Here is a 20624-nt window from a genome sequence, read left to right as displayed (position 1 = left end):
TATTAAAGATTTTCTGAAAACATTATCGAAAGCGGCTTTATTATTTTCGTTTTGTTTAATATATGATGATAGTCTACCCAATCATAGAGTCTCTGATTTAAAATTCCCATCATTATTTTAGGAATACTATTCATAAAAGCAATTCCTCGGTAGTTTGATGGTTCTGACATATCTCCTTTTTTGTGGATTGAGAAAATTATGGTTTTCTTAAAAGCATTATCAATACATCCTTTATTTAAAATTGCGTTATATCTCCTGATCAATTGTTTGTGAAAATCATCAGTTGCGTATATAATGTGTTCATATGAAATTCTATCGTCTCCTGACGCTTTGTTTATTTTCAATTTTCTCAATATACTTTTTAGCTCGCACATGGTTATTTCACTGTCTAGAATTGGATCAGTTATAAAATTTTGAGCATAGCTTATCTCAAGAGCTTGATGCGGGGGATTCAACAGACCTTCAAAGTAATTTTTAAAACTACTTGAGGATATTGACGTACTGATTTGATATCTTTGGTTCCTTATCGTTTTCACTGCTTTCCACCACTGTTTTGAGTCATTAACATTGTTGATTGTATCTAACAGGTATCTGTTGTAACTTTGTTTGTTGGACGTGCAGATAGTTTTGTATTTCTTTGTTGATTCTATGTATTTTTTCCTAGTCTCAAGTGTGTTGCTTTTCTTATATTTTTTTTTAGTAAAGAAAACATAATTTTTCGCGCATTATGACATTTAAAATCATACCATGGCTGTTTTGGCGTGAACACTTTTCTGTTCACTTTAGATTTTACAGATGCTTTTATTATCTTTCCAAGCTCGTCTAAGGTAACTTCATTTTTCCTACTCAGAGTTTTATTCAGATTCTCTTGGATACATTCTTGGTATCTGTTTATATTATGTTTATCTCATAAGAGCTTAGGCAACAGGTTAAGATTCTTGATGTTAGTGTTTTCTGTAGTAAATTTGAGTTTGAGTTTTATTGGTAAATGATCTGACCATGTTTGATTCTCTACTACAAAATCCTCCACCAGGCTTAAAATTTCCTGGGATACTGCGCATATATCATTTACGGATTCTCCTGTTCCACTTAAGTATGTAAGATGAATGAGAAGGTTATTGTTGGTGCATAATTCTATTAGGAGGTTCCCTTTTCTATTTGTAAGTTTGTCCCGAGATTTTCGTGTGGCCATACCTGCAGCAAATAGTTCTCTATAAATTCCACTCAAATCTTGTGTCAATTCGCCAATCCTTGAATTAAGGTCTCCGATTAGTATTGCATATAATATATCATTTTCTTCGAGAAGTTTACCGATCTTTTTGTAGTCGTTGTCCCATTGAGCGGGCCTCCAGTATAGAGGAATAATGGTAAATAATGGTCCTTGTTTGGAGTGAAACTGATAGCAATTGGTATTATCATACTGTATGACTCTATACGTTATGCCCAATTTTGTAGTTCTTTCGTTGACTGCAAATATGATGCCACCAATTACTCGGCCATATATGTGCTCTTTTGTTGCTGCAACGTTATACAATTGAAATCCAGGGAAATATTTTTTTATGTTTTCAAATTTATTTTCAATCAAATGGGTTTCAGTGAGTATAATTATATCATTATTATGTAAATAATTGAAAAAGGATGGGTATAAATATTTGTTTTCAATCCCATTTACATTATATGATAAAATAGAAAGGTTTTGAAAAAAATAAGTTTGGGATTGTATTTAGTTTTTTGACACTGTTTCACACAGCAAGTAGTCGTAGTTAGTGTCCACAGATTTAATAATGTCACCATAAAGTTTGTGTAGTTCATCTTTACCATCGTTCTTTCCGGCAATGAGCTTCCGATCTTTATTCCAACTAAACCATGTATTGTTTATCCTAATGCTGTCTTCTTTAACTGTGATTCTATGTTCCTCACTTATGGCCAATATTTTCGACTTGAGACAAAGAGAAGCTTTTTTAAATTGTTGCTTTGATGGGATTAGATCTCGTTCTATATAAATGTTGGAACCAGCTAGCTTCCTGCTGTTACGCATAATTTCTTCCGATTCATGGCTCGTTTCGAATTCAGCCACTACACTCATTTTTCCATTTCTTTCATAAATTTTTCGAACAGATCTTGCCCTCATTCTCAGTTCTAGTTTGTTTGTTAATAAATTATTTACTTCTCTTGTTGGCTCATTTTTTTGCTCAAATTTTGCTGATTTTTATATGTTCCTGCATCCACATTATATTTTCTTCACATTCTCTTCGTACTTGCTGTAGTTCCACCTTTAGCTGTTCATTTTCCGACCTTAGAAGATTTAACTCCGAGCCAATTGAGGTTATTTCCACCTTTACTTCTTCAATATCTTCCTTTGTAGACAACGTTTTTAGTTTTTCGTCTAAATTTGCATTAATTATGCTGCTTATAAGGTGTATAAGTTCCATTTGTGAGAGTGCAACCGGCGATGTTCCAGTACCTGGTGATAATTCATTTCTGTTTCGTTTCGGAGTTTTGGATATAGCTCCCATATATATTTTCGACCGATTTCATGTATTTGATGCACCAAACACGCTATGTATCTCTAATTTCAATGAAATTTGGAATGTGTAGCGGAAATTAAAACAAATATACATTTGTCAAATTATATTAAAATCGGTTCAGATTTGGATATAGCTCTCATATATATTTTCGACCGATTTCATGTATTTTATGCACCATACACGATATGTATGTTCGATTCCAAAGAAATTTGGAATATGTAACGGGATTTTGATTAGAAAATAAATTAGTCAAATTATATTAAAATCGGTTCAGATTTGGATATAGCTCCCATATATATTTTCCGCCGATTTCACATATTTGATGCACAAAACACGATACGTATTTCAGATTCCAACGAAATTCGGCATGAGTGGCTAAATTTGGTACAAAAATAAATTTGAAAAATTATATTCAAATACGCTCAGATGTGATTATAGCTCCCATATATATACTCAGCCGATTTCACATATTTGATGCACCCAAAGCGAGAGGGACAAAATCTGGCACCAGCAAAAATTGCCAAATTATATTGAAATCAGTTGAGGTTTGGATATAGCTAACATATATATTTCGGCCGATTTCATACATATTATGCACCAAACACGATATATATGACCGATTCCAATGAAATTCAGAATGTGTGGCGGAATTCGGTTATAATAATAAATGTGATAAATTAATTGGAAATAAGTTAAGATTTGGATATAGCTCCCATGTATATATATTCTCGGCCGATTTCACATATTTGACGCACCAATTTCAATGAAATATGAAAGGTGTGGCGGAGTTTGGTGTAAAAGTAATTTTTTTAAAATTATATTTAAATCGGATCAGATTGGGATATGATTTTAATAAGAACCATTGACCCACAACGCCTTAGACTAACACTAAAAAACAACACAACAATTTATTTGAAATAAGCTTTTTACGGCGAAGTATGTTGCTATGTCGAATTCACTAATTGCAATAAAAAAATTTGTTTTTCTTTATATATATATATATATATATATATATATATATATATATATATATATATATATATATATATACACTAGCGAACCCGGTGCGCTTCGCTACCCCTTTTGATTTTATATGCATTCAAAATTTTATTTACGAATATATGTTGGATAAAGAAAAACAAATTTTTTCTATTGCAATTAGTCGCCGTAAAAAGCATATTTCAAATAAATTGTTGTGTTGTTTTATATATATATATATATATATATATATATATATATATATATATATATATATATATAAAATTTTACTCAGATATGTGTTTAGTCTACAGGGCTTTTGGTGTTGGAAATGATGACTTTAACGACATTATTCACCAATTTTTTTTTTATATTTCCTATTCGGTATTATGTTGTTTTTGCGATATTATTTACTGGATTTTTGTTTCCTATTGGAATATTGTAATGGATTATGACAAAACTTGGCTTGGTAACTCCCTATATTCGGTATTTTTATGATTTTTAAAAGTATTTTATAATATCCAAATTCTTTCCAAATGGTAGAGGGTATTCAAAGCTCGGCCCGACCGAACTTACTGCTTTTTTATTTGAGATACTTCACCTTATACACATAAAATATTAGTATGGACGCAATTACAAGAAAATCGCACATTTATATCCAATTTTATGCGAAACCATAAATTCCATATTCATCTCATGTTTCTGGTTGAGGAATATTTAGATATAGCAAGTTGTAAAGAATCACCGACTTGTTTCGCAAGTTATGACAGATAAAGGTATTGAAAATTGTGACATCTTGTGGGTGATGTGCCGGAAGGGGTTCGCAGATATATACCATCTTCACAACAAATATTGTGTTAGCGAAAATGTTTGTATGTGTGAAATCTAAAGAGAGTTGGATGATTATTTCGCTTTCTTTCAGTTTTGTTTTTCAAAATCTTGAACCCTGTGTGGGGAGGTACCAGAAAAAATTGTCGGATCTCTACCATCTTTATAACAGATCTTGTGTTGATGGACATTTTGAGATCCAAATCTGAATGGAATGGAATAATTTCGCGTCTTATGAGCTTCATGGATATTCAAAATGTTGACCCTTTGTGGGGATGGTGCCAGAGGTAGTGGACCGATATATTCCATATTCACAGCAGACGGTGGGTTAATAAAAATATTCTGATCTGTGTAATTTAAAGAGAACCGGAAATTTTCATCAAATTTTATAAAAGTTATAATTATTCAAAATGTTTACCCTTTGTGGGGGAGGTACTTGATGGAATGGACAAATGTTGTCCATTTTCGCAACTGACCTAGCACTGATGCAAATATTAGCATGTGCAAAGTTGGAGCACAATCGCGTTGTCCATTTTCTTTCTGTGCAGTAAAATATTTTCTTTGAAAAAACGAATGAACCAGGAAAAGTGGAAGCACGATGTGCGTAAGTAACAGTTGTAACAGTTGAAAAGCATACACAATTCAGAAGGGTCTTACGACTTCTCCAAAACGAAATTCAATTTACATTTTAAGTCTCCGAATAAGGATACCTGTCGAATATGTGATGAACTTGACATGAAAACAGTTGAAAAGCATACACAATTCAGAAGGGTCTTACGACTTCTCCAAAACGAAATTCAATTTACATTTTAAGTCTCCGAATAAGGATACCTGTCGAATATGTGATGAACTTGACATGAAAATAAGATTCGATGAAGACGAAAATACAAATTTAATTTATATATATATACTAGTTGAACCCGGTGCGCTTCGCTACCCCTTTTGATTTTATATGCATTCAAAATTTTATTTACGAATATATGTTGGTTAAAAAAAAACAAATTTAAAAATTAAAAAAAAAAAATATATTGCACTACTTTAAGCGAAATTAACCAAAACCATAAGAAAAGCAGTAACATGACATACATACACGAAGGGTTTGTCCTTCGGATTTATTTATTTCATAGCAAATACCAAGCGTGCAGTAAACTGCAATCTTTTGAAGTTGAGTGGCATTTCTATTGCAATTAGTGAATTCGAGATAGCAACATACTTCGCCGTAATAAGCGTATTGTTGTTTTTTAGCGTTAGCCTAAGGCGTTGTGAGTCAATGGTTCTTATTAAAATCATATCCCAATCTGATCCGATTTAAATATAATTTTAAAAAAATTACTTTTACACCAAACTCCGCCACACCTTTCATATTTCATTGAAATTGGTGCGTCAGATATGTGAAATCGGCCGATAATATATATATATATATATATATATATATATATATATATATATATATATATGGGAGCTATATCCAAATCTTATGTAATTTCCAATTAATTTGTCACATTTATTATTGTAACCAAATTCCGCCACACATTCTGAATTTCATTGGAATCGGTCATATATATCGGGTTTGGTGCATAACATATATGAAATCGGCCGAAATATATATGTTAGCTATATCCAAACCTCAACTGATTTCAATATAATTTTGCAATTTTTTCTGGTGCCAAATTTTGTCTCTCTCGCTTTGGGTGCATCAAATATGTGAAATCGGCTGAGTATACATATGGGAGCTATAATCAAATCTGAGCGTATTTGAATATAATTGTCAAATTTATTTTTGTACCAAATTTAGCCACTCATGCCGAATTTCATTGGAATCGGAAATACGTATCATGTTTTGTGCATCAAATATGTGAAATCGGCGGAAAATATGTATGGGAGCTATATCCAAATCTTAACCGATTTTAATATAATTTGACAAATGTATATTTGTTTTAATTTCCGCTACACATTCCAAATTTCATTGAAATTAGAGATACATAGCGTGTTTGGTGCATCAAATACATAAAATCGGTCGAAAATATATATGGGAGCTATATCCAAATCTGAACCGACAAATTTATTTTCGGATTAAATCCCGTCACACATTCCAAATTTCATTGGAATCGAACATTCATATTGTGTTTGAGGCATCAAATTAACGAAATCGGTCGAATATATATATGGGAGCTATATCCAAATCTGAACCGATTTCAATATAATTTGGCAAACTTATTTTTGTTCAAAATTCCGTTACGTATTCTAAATTTGGAGACTGTATCTTCAACCAATCAATAGATATGTGCATATAAAATCAAAATTTTTGGGAGGTACCTCCTTCTTCTAATTCTAATGCTATATCTCCAGTTCCAAGTGGAAATTCAAAAATTTATATAGCCTATGTTACTTTCAGGCGATGTTGCAGTATATATGGACAACGTGGACCTATATATATATATACATATATATATATATATATAATATAGACTTTTACATTTTCTTTTGGTAGACTAAAATATTGCTTCTAGGAATTAAATCCAGTGTCTTGGAATTCAGTTTTTACGACTTAGTTCGGTATATATATATATATATATATATATATATATATATATATATATATATATATATATATATATATATATATATATATGTATATATATATATATATATATATATATATATATATATATATATATATATATATATATATATATATATATATATATATATATATGTATGTATGTATATATATATATATATATATATATATATATATATATAGTTGAATATACAAGAAATAGTTGATCTATACAAGTTTACTAAACAGAAAAAATTTCCAGATTACATAACCATATTCACTGACGGTTCAAAAACACCTGATAAAACCAGCTGTGCCCTATGGATGCCTTCGTTGGATATTGAAGCATCCTTCACATTGAATAAAAACTGTTCCATATTATCTGCAGAGGCACATACTTTTCTCGAAGCTTATAAGAAGATGTGAGCAAATCCGTCCTTCAGGCTATCGAATCCCAAAGCTACAAGAATACCCATCACTCTATTTATAAAATAAAGAATGGGGTGCTTCAGATGTCTAGGGAAGCCTTTAAACTACACTTTGTATGGGTGCCAATCCATTGCATCATCGAGGGAAACGAGTACGTAGACTCTATTGCCGTCAAACACAACCCAACCGATACCTTCCCAAAAATATGTCCATCTGATTTAAAACAGCGAGATAAATCTTTGGTTATAAAATCGAGGCAAGAAAAATGGAATGCAAGCATATACGGTAGACGATTTTACTCGTTTTCTCCCACAGTCAACCGCTCTTCTTGGTTTCAAAACATCAAAATGCCACGTAATGTCATAAGATTTGGTCATAATCGGTTAAAATACCATCTCCATAAAATAAACATTACTAGTTCCGACAGATGTGATTGTGGTGCCATCCAAACCATGGACCTCATCACCTTTTCCTGCCCTGACGTCAACATCAATATCCGGTTTTTCTTACTACAAAAATTGCAAAATCTTGGCATACGACAACCATCAATCGATGTCGTATTAAAATCAAACAATACCAAATCCTGCTTTGCCTTATGGAACTTCTACAAAAATGCAAATATCAACATTTAAATTCCTGCCCATGAATATTCAACAAATCTACAAATTTCTCCTTAAGTACATTTATACCCGTGAAAGTGGCAACATAGACTTAGCGTCTCATGCCACTTTTTAACTCCACCCCGAAACGTAGTGGAATTGACATATGGCAACATATGTTTGAAGAAGAAGAAGATAAATATAAGTACGCTCATCAGCTTTGGTTTGCTGTTGAACCTACCTATTCATACACAAGTACGTACATCAACTCGCATTCTGTTTTTCGTTGATCGTACCTGTTCACTGGCTTGAACTTGTTAACTTTCTTGCTATGGATGGGGTGTGTTTCCTGCACGGTAGAAGAATATAGGTAGATGCATCAACGCTTGGGAACATTGATATGTCAAAATTTTTTAGGTGCTTTGTCAAAAATAAGTCGATTTTTATATGTTTCCTTTTCAATGTCAAAATAGGTTTGAGAGTTCTGCTAGGAACACAATTGGAGCGAACGACGAATTTTTTCGCGGCGTATGTTCGTCGTCAAAAATAAAACACATATGTGTATATGGAAGTGCACACAATCACGGCACCGGCGAAAATTTCGTCGGTCGCCGCGAACTCAATTAGCTTTATTTCTATTTCATACGCCGGCGACCGGCGAACAAAACAGTACAAGGTGGCCATACTTGTACGAATTTTATGTGTTTTAGTAAATAAAGTTACTTTTTACTTTAAAATTTGTTATGGTCACTCTACTATCTGTTACTCGTATAAAAAAAACATGATTAATTTGTTTATTTATTTGTGTACTTGCGCCTAAGTGAAGATGGATATCAGTGAATTTATAATAGAGAAGATGGACATAAGTGAAATTATAATAGAGAACGTAAAGAATTATGTGTTCTTGTATAATTCATTGTAGTCAACAAATGAGCAAAAAGTAAACAACTTCATCAGCTGTTTTATAATTTCGTCGGTATTGTGTTCCATACGACGAATTTTCGCGGCTCATTTTGTCGCCGCGTAGGGCGAAATTCGTCGTTCGCTCCAATTGTATTCCTAGCATTCATTGTCCCAGCAGCTGTGTCGATGCGACTACCTGTATTCTTCTACCATGGCTTCCTCAATTAAGTAATCTGTTTACATCACCCAGTTTCACTACATCATCCTGTTTCACTACATCACCCTGCTTCATAACATCACCCTGTTTTTGGAGTATCAACCTGTTTAAACCCCTGTTACACCATTTCCATCGCAAATAAATTGTACGTGGTTTCAAATTTTATAGCTTTTGTACGTCATATTGTTAAAAATATGTAATTAAAATGGCGTGTTTAAACAAAAATTGCAAAATAAAATCAGACGAAAGAATGATAACATGCTGGTTATGTCACGAAAATTGCCACCTTAAATGTAGTAACATTTCCGGACTTGTTGCTGATGCAATTTCAAACAACAAGGAACTTCACTGGTGCGGTGCGGATTGTAGAAACATTGGAGTGAGTTTTAACCGATTTATCCAATCTCAAAAACAATATTTTCTAATCAAATAAATGATTATGGTAAATTATTAGAAAATTATAAGCTGTTAGAGAATACGAATTCACCACAATCATCTCCGAAGCGTCGAAAGTCGGCTAGGAATGTAAACAAAGAAAAACGCTCTGAACCTAACTATGTTACAACATTGTCAAACACCCCTTCTGTGCCAATACTTGATTCAACATCCATCAATTCATCGCCTATACCAAATCTTCCTTCATCCAATCCTCCTACGTCAAATAATCTAATTACTTCATACAGTGCTTCAATTAATAATGTACCTCCTACCAGGTTTAAACATCTAACAAACCAATACCCTGAAACAGTCGTCAAACCTTCTTCTCCTTATAACGTAAACCCTGTTTAGGTTATCCTTATAGCTATTCCGCCGAAAAGAAGCATTTTCATATCGAGACTTCCTGCCGAAACCACTACTGAGACAATTGACCGTTACATCATATCTAAAATTAGAAAACTTGATGATATTTACAGACATAAATTCAATTTCAATTTTTCGCAACAACGTTCAATTGCATTATTCAAAATTACTACCTCTGATGAAATGTGTACTCGTCTTATTGATCCTGACTTCTGGCCGAAACATACTATTGTTCGTGAACACATATATAGAGAAAGACAAATCCCTGATGATAATGGTTACATTCATAAAAATACAGAGAACCTTAAAAAAAAAACTAAGCAGCTATTAGTAGTGATACAATATCTATTGCCTATCAAAATGTCCGTGGTATTCGATTTAACATATCGATCTATATGTTGACAGTTTTACCTTTGAACATCACATCTTTCTAATGACTGAGACATTGTTAAACGAACCTATTTTAAACTCTGACATTCTGTGAAATAAATACAATATCGGAACAGTGTTGGCTTGTTTGTTCGGGATACCATAGTATTTTGTTGTTCAAAATGGTCAGGCTTTATCCCTTTATTGTTGTTTTTATAATAATAACAACGTTTTTCTATTTGTGGAGAACGATGGTAATGTTTACCAGGGGGTAAGGCAGGGAATACCTAGGTTTCGGAAAGAGCCACCAATCCTCATCAGTTCACTTGTTTTTTGTCTGGGATATTCTCCCCAGAAGTTATTTTAAAAATAACTTCTATGACAAAAAACATTTTTTTACCCAAGTGACGAGATCGTAAGCTCAATACAAGAGGAACCAAAGAATTAAATAAAACTAAAATTCTTTTGGAAAGCCTTCTACATCTTACAAACGCACTTATAAACATTTACATCTTTCTTCACTGGTTATGCTTTCGTAAGGTATTCCCTGCCTTACCCCCTGGTACATTTCTTGATCTTGGTATTTTTCAAATAAATTGCATCCGTAACACCTATAATTAGTTATTGGACCTCATATTTGTAAATCAAGTGGATGAATATTACACTCAACGAATTGATCCCTTAGCATGTATCGAAGACCAGCACCATCCAACTATCAAAATCAATATTTCCTACTGGAAACAAAATCATACCCATGACTCAAAATGAGAAATACTTATGTTTTTCGAAAACAAACATTGAGCAGTTACGTGAACTTATGCATAACACAGACTGGGATGTCCTGTTGTCTCGCACTTACGATTTAAATGACGCTATCGATTTTTTATAAAAAGCTATACGATTTTGTTGATATTAGCGTACCGAAACATATAATCATGGTAGAAGAATGTATACATCGATAAAGCTGCTGAGACAATGAACTGTCAAACCAATTTTGTAATTGAAAATGTTGAATGAAAAATTATTTAAGTATTGTAAAAATTTTTGAAAAACACGAATTATAATAACCTCCGATTGACGTCGTATAAGAAAACATATAAAAATCTACTTATATTTAGAAAAATATTTAAAACTTTTTGACACATCAATACTCCCAAGGGTTAATGCATCTACCTGTATTCTTCTGCCATGCATCTAATTAAGCTTTCTGGGCCACCATGGAACTCTACAGCTTTGGCAAAGGCGAAAAATGTGAAAAATAAACAATATAAAAAATATTTTAAGTCAGGATCTTCCATGACTACGGACGATATTCTGTAGCACGCTCTAAATATACTACTATGAATAATATTTTCTATTCAAATCATCTCACCAAACTCAAAAACAACTTTAAACAGAATCCGAAGTCTTTCTACAAATTTGTCATTTCAAAACGCAAATCCACTGATTTCCCACCAAATTTAAAGTACGACAATGCTGAATCCTGTGATAATGTTATGTTTGCAGATTTCTTCAGCACAACATATTCTACCAAAACATATAACTGCCATAAATACCCCTTCGAAATTAATATTAATCAATCAATATTTATTTCACTATTGAACAGCACAATGGTTTTAAATTGATTGAAAAATTAAAAGTTTAAGTTTAAAAAGTTAAATCATTGCCAGATTTTGGACCAGATAAGATCCCGAGTGGCATTCTGATGAAGTGCGCCGATGTTTTTGTTTGTCCTCTTACTATATTGTCCAATGCTTCCATAACTCAAGCGGTTTTTCCTGAGGTTTGGAAAACTTGTATATCATTTCACTCTTCAAAAACGGAAATAAATCTTATATGGCTAATTACCGAGGAATAGCAAAATTAAGCGTGATTCCAAAGCTTTTCGAATAACTAATTACTGAAAACCTTAACCGTTGAGTTAGTTCTATTGTTTCACCCTATCAGCACGGATTTCAAAGAAAGTGTTCTACAACAACAAACCTCATTCAATTCACTACAGTTATAAATCGAGGATTTCTTCAAGGAAAGCAAACTAATACAATCTTCACAGACTTCAGCGAGGCATTCAATGTATGAATAACATGTAAAAATATTTCTCAGCTTTTCGGAGTTATGTAGAAACCAGTTGCTTCAAAATGATTTGAATTCATTTGCTAACTGTTGCAATATTAATCTTATGGAAATTAATTATTCGAAATGCTAACTTATGAGATTCACAAGAAAAAATTATGAGATACTTATTACACACTCAGTAAATATTCTCTAAAATAAGTGGATACCTTCGTTGATCTTGGAGTCGTATTGGATTGTATTCTATATACAAAGCAAAATCAGTTCTCGGTTTTGTGAAACGTTGGAGTAAGAAGTTTATGGATTCTTATGTTACAAAACATACAAACATATACATTTGAAATGCTTTTCGGTCATATAGGACCCTATTTATAAAACACACAGCGACCGCATCGAGTCTGTTCAAAAACAAACAATTCCTTCTTTTCTGCTTACGAAGTTTGAACTTCTCATATGATAATCTTCAACCATACACTGATAGACTCTCGCCGATCAAGCTGCGAACTTTGGGTGGTATTTCTGCTGGTTTTCTTTTTAACAACATCAACTTCAATGTTTCTCAACGTAGTAGCCGCTACTATGTACCACTAGCAATTCAATTCTCCAGATTGAGCTATGCAAATGCTGATCCTTTTAAAATCAAAAGATTTTAACGCATTTTATAATTTTATTGAAATTACAAAGAATCTTAATTTTTTTTAATTTTAATTATATAATTATTATCTGCTTGGACTGACGCTTCAAACGCGGTATGTCATTAAGCGATGTGACATCTCTGTCAAAAGTTATGGCGTTGCCAGATGGGTCCGTCGAATATGGACAACCCTTTATAGTAATATACTTGAAATTGGGTTGTAGCATGGTACAATGAATTTAAGGTAGGGCAGAACTACCATATGATTTAAATTTTTTTAAATTTTGACCATTCATTCAGTTTTCGCGGTTTTAAATTATTTATTCAAAATCAATGCAACAAGTTGTTTGCTTTTTTATTGTTTTGATAGTAATTCTGACATTACAAGCCAAACAGGTAGACCTCTATACTTGCAATTTTTTTAAAGTTGACCTACCTTATCTTCATTGTACCATGGGTTGTAGCCTTATCCGGTTATGACCCATATAATGACCTGCAAAAGCGATCAAAAAATCTTGAAAGTTTAGGAAGAATCTCTGGAAGGAAAGACGCTTAGTCGGTTTTTTTGTTTGTTTAAAAGTGTTCGCATCTTCCTACATCGTGGGTCCTGGAATTGAAAGCTAGATGCCAATTTTAGACATGAAAGATCGTCATTGCACATCGTATTGCGCACTCATTTTGTAAATCGGCATCAATTAAAAGACCAAACGTCTTTTCCGTTTGAGCGTTTGTAAGACACTGAATTTATTTATTAAAAAATTTTTTAAGAACTAGTTGTGATAATATGACTTAACCTAAATTATAACTAAGTGTAAATGAGAGAGAGAGATAGATACCAACCGTACACATGCATATGCACCATGCCACCAAAAACCTTAGGGGGAGGTCATACACACGCATTGCTATCTCACATGTGGCAAGCAAACATGCTGCACTTGCTTATCAGTCTGAGTAAAGATTACATCCCATAATCTAACTCCACCATAACACATGCAGCAATTGAAAATTCTGTATTATTTATTTCTAACTCGAAGGTCTGCTCACCACATTTTCTTATCTTATTTCATGTGGACTGTATTAAGAAGATCCCAGTTTAACAAATCCCTCTCATCTACACTAGGTAGCCCCGCTATTCTCTTTTATTATAAAAACATGTTCACTTATCCGTGAACATTCTTGGCAGGGGCAAAAATACATATAAAAAATAAAAATTACAAATATGAACAATAAAATAGATCTAATAGAAGTGACATTTTAAGAGAAAAGAAGTTAAGTTATAGCACCCAAGTAACTCCTCCATCTATCCAGCCTGGCTCTCTTGAACATCCCCCCTCCTTTATCTGCCGGCTTCAATTTCCAAGCCGAATCCTTTTTATCTGTCGTCTTCTTTCTGTAGCCAAAGTTTCCATCCTTCTCTGGAAGCGCCGTCTCACCGACCTTGGACAGTTTATCGTTCCAGCGTTCATAATTGTCTGTCACCTCGGCTTGTATTTTATTCGCTGCACCACTTCCACTAGGCATCTTCATCACAACTTGACCGTCTTCCAGCATCTTATTATTCCAGCGACGCAGATTGCTTTTCTTCTTAGTTTTCATCTCGCTGGCAAACAGCTTATCTTCGACTTCTTCCAATCTCCCTGTGTCGAGTTTTTCAGGGAGCTGTTCATCTACCTTTTCCAAAGTTGATTCTCTTTCGGCAATTGGGTCTTCCATATAAACATCTTCAACCATCATATCTTCGTTGATATTGACCACTAATTTTGCAGCCAATTCATCAGCCTCGATTTTGGATGCTTTCTGCGATATGAGCAACTCTTCCTTAAGTTGCAATATATCAGCCTCCAGCAGAAATATCCTTCTTTCTTTTTCTTCACCAGCTTCTAGATTTGCAGCCACCCGTCACGTTCGGTTGCAGCTGCAAGTCGTTCTCTTTTTGCACAAGACAACTTGTCTTATTACCGCCTTCAACGCCTTGCCCTCGCGTTCTGCCTCCTGGTTTGCCGCTCGTAATTTGTCCTTAGTATTCTCTGCTACACACACAGCATTTTCGACTTTCTCCTTCAATTTGGAGACAAGTTTGAGGGCATCTTCTTTTTCACCTTTCTGTGAAATCAAGGCAAACTCCATTTCCTTAATATCACCTTCCATTTTTCTCATTACGGCTACCGCTGCTTCGCGCCCCTCTCGCTCGCTGTCCAATTCGGATGTTATGTAGGCCACTTGTTTCTTCAAGCCAAGGACTTTCTCTTTGGTCTCCACATTAAGAGCCTGTGTGACTTTAAGGATGACCTTAACATCTTCCAAATACGGCTTCGCTGTCCCATTCGGCTGACTTGCTCTGATAGCAGCGGCTAGTTTGGACTTCTTTAGAAGCATCTTTAAAAATCGCCTATGAACGCCTGGATACAATATTACCTCTCTTGTCGCGTCCATTATTTTTTCATTGGCGAAGTCAAATACGCCTTCTATGGCTTCTTCCGTCTTTAAGGTACTCATTATTTCCATAATTGTACCCATCATTTCGAGAAGAGTGGCATTCATTTAAATATTATTCATTCAGAGTTCAAAACAATAAAAAATGTACACTTCTATATAGTATGCCAAACTGAGAAATGAACACCATAACGCTTTGTCGGTCATTTTTGTTTATTTAAATGTGTTCGTATCTTCCAGCTGAAGTACGATGTAGGTCCTGGAGTTGAAAGATATATGCATGAAAGATCGCCATTTGACATCTTATTGCGCACTCATTTCATTTTTAATACTATTCATTCATAATTCAAAACAATAAAAAATGTTCAAAGAAAAAAAGAAAAGACACTTCAAAGAAAAAAGATTTTTTCATTTATTGGCTTGTTTTCATGCATTTTTTTGCCATGATACCATTCCGAAATTTTATGAATTGTTAAAGTCCATCAAAGCCGTTCTTGAATTATAAACGTAGTTATAAACTAACATAATTCTTTATTTTGTTCACAAAAAAAAAAAAAAATTGAATTTAATATGATAAGCCAAATTGAAAAAATCGCACATTATATAAAATTGACAAAAAAAGAAAAACAAATTGAAAAAAATAAAAAATTCTTCAACTTGCTTGCTGATTTTTTACAGCAAATGTTGAAATGGCCTTACGAAGTTTGTCAATAGAATATACTATTATTTTGAAATTCGATTCCCTTAAAAACATTTTCTCGATTTAAGAATTTTTGCAATGATATAGTCTATGTTTCGTAATTTTCCTTTAAGTTTGATTATTTCATCATCTATCCAGTTTCGCCACCACAAAATTCGGTACAACACTTCATATAATCCGCCTGCAATTTCAGTTTTCAAGAAATCAAATCAATTAATTAAAGTTAATCAAATTCGTACATGGTAAAATATTGATTTTTTCATAGCTTATTATCTTCTGAATGACATTATTCGTATACATAGTTCCACTTACCCAATAAATACTAATATATATAGGGTTTATCATGAATATTTCAATGAGCTAAAAACGGAATGACAAATGGTGGAGGGTATAAAGTGGTCAAAAACGCTTACAACAAACTTATTAAGTCACGGTTGATATCGCTTTCAAATCGAGGGAGTTACATCTTTCAGAAGAAAAGAAACAAACCCGCGATAATTTTAATAGCATTAATTCTAATAATTATTGGGAGTGAAAAAATATATTTTATTTTTTACTCCAGCCCGGTTTCTTGCGTTATTCTGTTTCCGGATATTCATGCACGAGTACCTGCGACCCCTAATAACGATCTACAGTTATGAGGGTGGTCTGGAAAAAAAGATTAAAGCATTGCACAATAATTGCACGGACGACAGATGTGGATGTATTTAATTACGACTTTCTCGGAATAAAAAACTATATATTCCCGTTCATTTTCAAATTTAAAGAAATATGCTGTGCAAAATTTGCGCCACACAGAAATGATCTTTCGACTATCTGTTCTTAATTAATATTCAGTATATAAGATTGGCAAGCGGTTTGGTACAGATAAAGAAATAGCTCTATATTGTTATTAGTGGTCCAGTGTACGCGTGCCTGTAGATATTTCTAGAATTGCGTTGTTAAAATTCGTCATAAATCGTGTTATCTAGTTAGGCGTTATATTGTTTTAGGCTGAGGGTATAGTTCAGTATATCTTACATTTTTCTCTTACAAATGGCATTTTGTGTTACGGAAACCTTTCTGGGTATATTTTCCACACTTTTACTCCTTAGGTTACCGCATTATGTTTACAAAATACCTCCAATGAATAGTGTGATTTGTGTAAAATATTATGTTACATCGAAAGCTCTAGTAGTTTTTATGTTTGTTCTCTCACTCACTAATTAATATAAAGTAGACATTTTTCCGCATTATATTTTACGATATCCAGAATTAAAATAACGTAAAGAACCAGACAACTTTGTGCCATGAATTGTGAAATTTTAAGAAACAAACTTAAAAATATTATTCTTTTAGAGTGTGAAAAGTACCATGTGACATACCCCTGCAATCATTTGGAAGAGAGAGTTACTCACTCCCTTTTCCACTTTTGCTACGCTTTTAATCCAAATAAATGCGATAGTATGTACATTTACAATGACAAAACTACTGTTGTCTACTTTCTATCGTCACGGAGTTACTACGTAGTGGCATCAAGGAAGATAAAATAAGGTATAGCGTGTGCACAGTTTTTTGTGACTTCCAGCGAATAAAATAGCGTTAGTTTAGAATTAGTAATTATTTTATTTATAAACTATTAGTCATGTCATTAAATTCAAGGACGGACCCCCTTCCATTTATTTCACAATTATGGGAAATACACACTCGATGCCATTACTAATATTTTTTAACATAAACCGAATATACCAAAAATAATGGATACGTCAACACACCTTGAGAAAAATATTATAAAAAACTGTTATTACCATGGTACAATAATAAGGTAAGGTAGAGCACCAGCTGATTACAATAATTTTTGTAAGTGTGCCCGACTTCTTTCAATTTTGTGTATGTATTTAATGTTTTGAAGAATCGTACATTGCGGGTCGAGCATTAAAGCTATTAACCAGTTTTGCCGTGGAATTAAAAGATTGCACAGTGTGGATTAAATTTTTGAAAGAAAATCCAGGCATTTCATTCATTTTTCGCGCTTTTTAACCATTTGAATGATTCTGACAGGAAGCGGACACAGCTTCAGGGTTGTATTTCTGTAGTTCTACGAAGCTGTTCGAAGTGGAGGAATGTGTGGAACAGGAAGATGCGACGGTGTGTGAAATATTCGGCATGAAAAACGAGACAAATACAAGTCCAAGATAGAATTACCAACGTAACGTAATCTCATACAATTACACATTCATATTCTTTTTTTTTATTTGATGCCCCTGTATAGCCAAGTTTTTATTTGAAGTTCTTTCTTCGATATGTGTGTACAACTGGCAAGATATTTACATTTTTTCTACCAAATATTTATTTCATTTTCCTGCCTTTATACTCTCTATCATTGAAGAACAAAATCGAAGCAGAAAATTTACATAGTGCCAACTTAAAATAGTAGTATATAGCTTTTGTTGCATACACGTAGAGAAGTTATTTTTAGTACTAGGACATGCAACCTTGTAATCTGAAAAAAAGAAGCCATCCTGACAACATGAGTAGATTTGATCTCTGAATAATTTTTCTTAATAAAGGTTTATGTATTTCATTTGGGTCTACGGATCTCTGGATAATCGCCAATCGATCACTTGACAATTATATCATTCTGCTGCAGTTAGGATAAATATGAAGATCGATAATATCGAAAATAGATTGTTCATATTTTTTATAATAAATAAACAATAGAGGTGGAGGTAACTCTTTTCCAACAAAATCGAAATCAAATAAAAATATATCTATAAAATTTGCGCATACAAGTGTATTTCCGAAATAACAAAAATGTTTGTTCTCATTTGTCATTAAAATAATGTATTTTGACAGCAAAAGAAGAGAACAGTTGGCCTTACCGTGTCACCTTGTAAATACACATTGAATACAACATTTAGTAAAAGCTTTGATTTTTATAAGGTAATTGAAATATGTTCCTATAAAATGTCTTAATGTTTTTTTAACGTAAAAAAACTCTTCAGTAGTAGAGTAATTTAAGTTGTTTTGTCCAACTTTAATGCCTATATTAAACTTTGTTTCAGTAACATTTTGTATGTTTCCAGCATAAAAATTGCCAAGAAAACTTACAATTAACTCTCCTGAGCTTTTAGCAGCGTTCGAAAACAAACCGTATGGTACTGTACCGTAGTGTTCTGTACCGTTCCGAGGCGGAGGGGTACACTAAAATAATGTACCGTACCGGAGCACAACCCTTAAAAAATATTTTAGTGACTCTGTACCGGAGCACAACGAGAATCGCACTGTACCGCAGTCGGAGCACTACGAAATCGTAGTGTTCCGCAGTCGGAGCACTACAAAATCGTAGTGTACCACATGGCGGAACATTAAAAAAATAATGTACCGGTAGTGTACCACATATGTTTTGTCATATGTGAGGTCCTCCTATTAAGTTGAATGCTGTTATTGGTGGAAATCTACAAACGAATGTGTATATAGACGATCACCTGACTCCCGCTTCTGCCAGGTTAATGTATGTTTGTAGACAACTTAGAAACCAAGGGAAAATTACAAAATTTATACTAGTTAATGGTGATGAGCCTGGAGTTAATGTTTTGCTTCCGGATGGCAATGAACGGTTTCTTAGAATTGATGATTGTGAGGCATTATGGAATCATAGCTGAAAATTTTATTTGAATTAATTTTTGAGTAGTTCTTAAGGATTCTTCCTGAGTCAAATGTTATATTAATATTCTTGTTTTGAATTAGTTTTCATATTATTATTATTTTTTTTTTCTTTGAATATGTTTTTTTTTTTTGCCTTGATTTCTTTCTATTTTTCTTTTGTTTTATAATTATTTTAATATATAATCTCCTTTTGATCTCAATTTCGGTTTCAATTAAGTTCCCCAGCATAATATTTATTTTTATTTCCAATGATTTCAAATAACCTCGGTCCTATTGTTGGTAATTCGTCTTTTTTCAAAAACAGATTGAGTCAATATTCAAATTGTATGTCCATTGGTCATCTAAATTGTCATAGTTTGCGTCCGTCCATTTATAATACCACCCTTTGTGAGCTTAAAAATCTTATTTGTGATAGTGGTTTTGGGTTGTTCGCTGTTTCCGAGACTTGGTTGAAACCTTACGTTTCGTCGAAAACTGTTGCGATTCCGGGCTACTCATTTGTCCGCAATGACCGACCTAGCGCTCGTGGAGGAGGTGTAGGTATTTATATTTTAAAAAATATTAAGTATAAGGTGGTTTTTCGCTCTGAAAATCCTGGAGTTTGCGATTCTTTATTTATAGAACTTATTTTTGGTTTAAGCAAAGTCCTTTTTGGTGTTGTTTATTTGCCACATGGTAATATTCATAACTTTGAGGAGATACATGAAGATATTTCGTCCAGATACGAATCTATAATTGTTGTCGGCGACTTTAATTGTAACTTGTTCGACATTTCCAAATCGTCTGAAATGAGGAATGTTTGTCTTCGTCTTGGTATATCAATTACTCATAACTCGTTGCCTACCCATTTTAATATTGCTACTGATTCTGTTTCTCGTATTGATTTTTTTGCCTGCAGTCACCTTTGTTCTCTTATCTCCTCTG

This window comes from Musca domestica, unplaced genomic scaffold (assembly GCF_030504385.1).
Source record: "Musca domestica strain aabys unplaced genomic scaffold, Musca_domestica.polishedcontigs.V.1.1 13, whole genome shotgun sequence".
NCBI lineage: Eukaryota > Metazoa > Arthropoda > Insecta > Diptera > Muscidae > Musca > Musca domestica.
Note: the sequence above shows the minus strand (reverse complement) of the source record.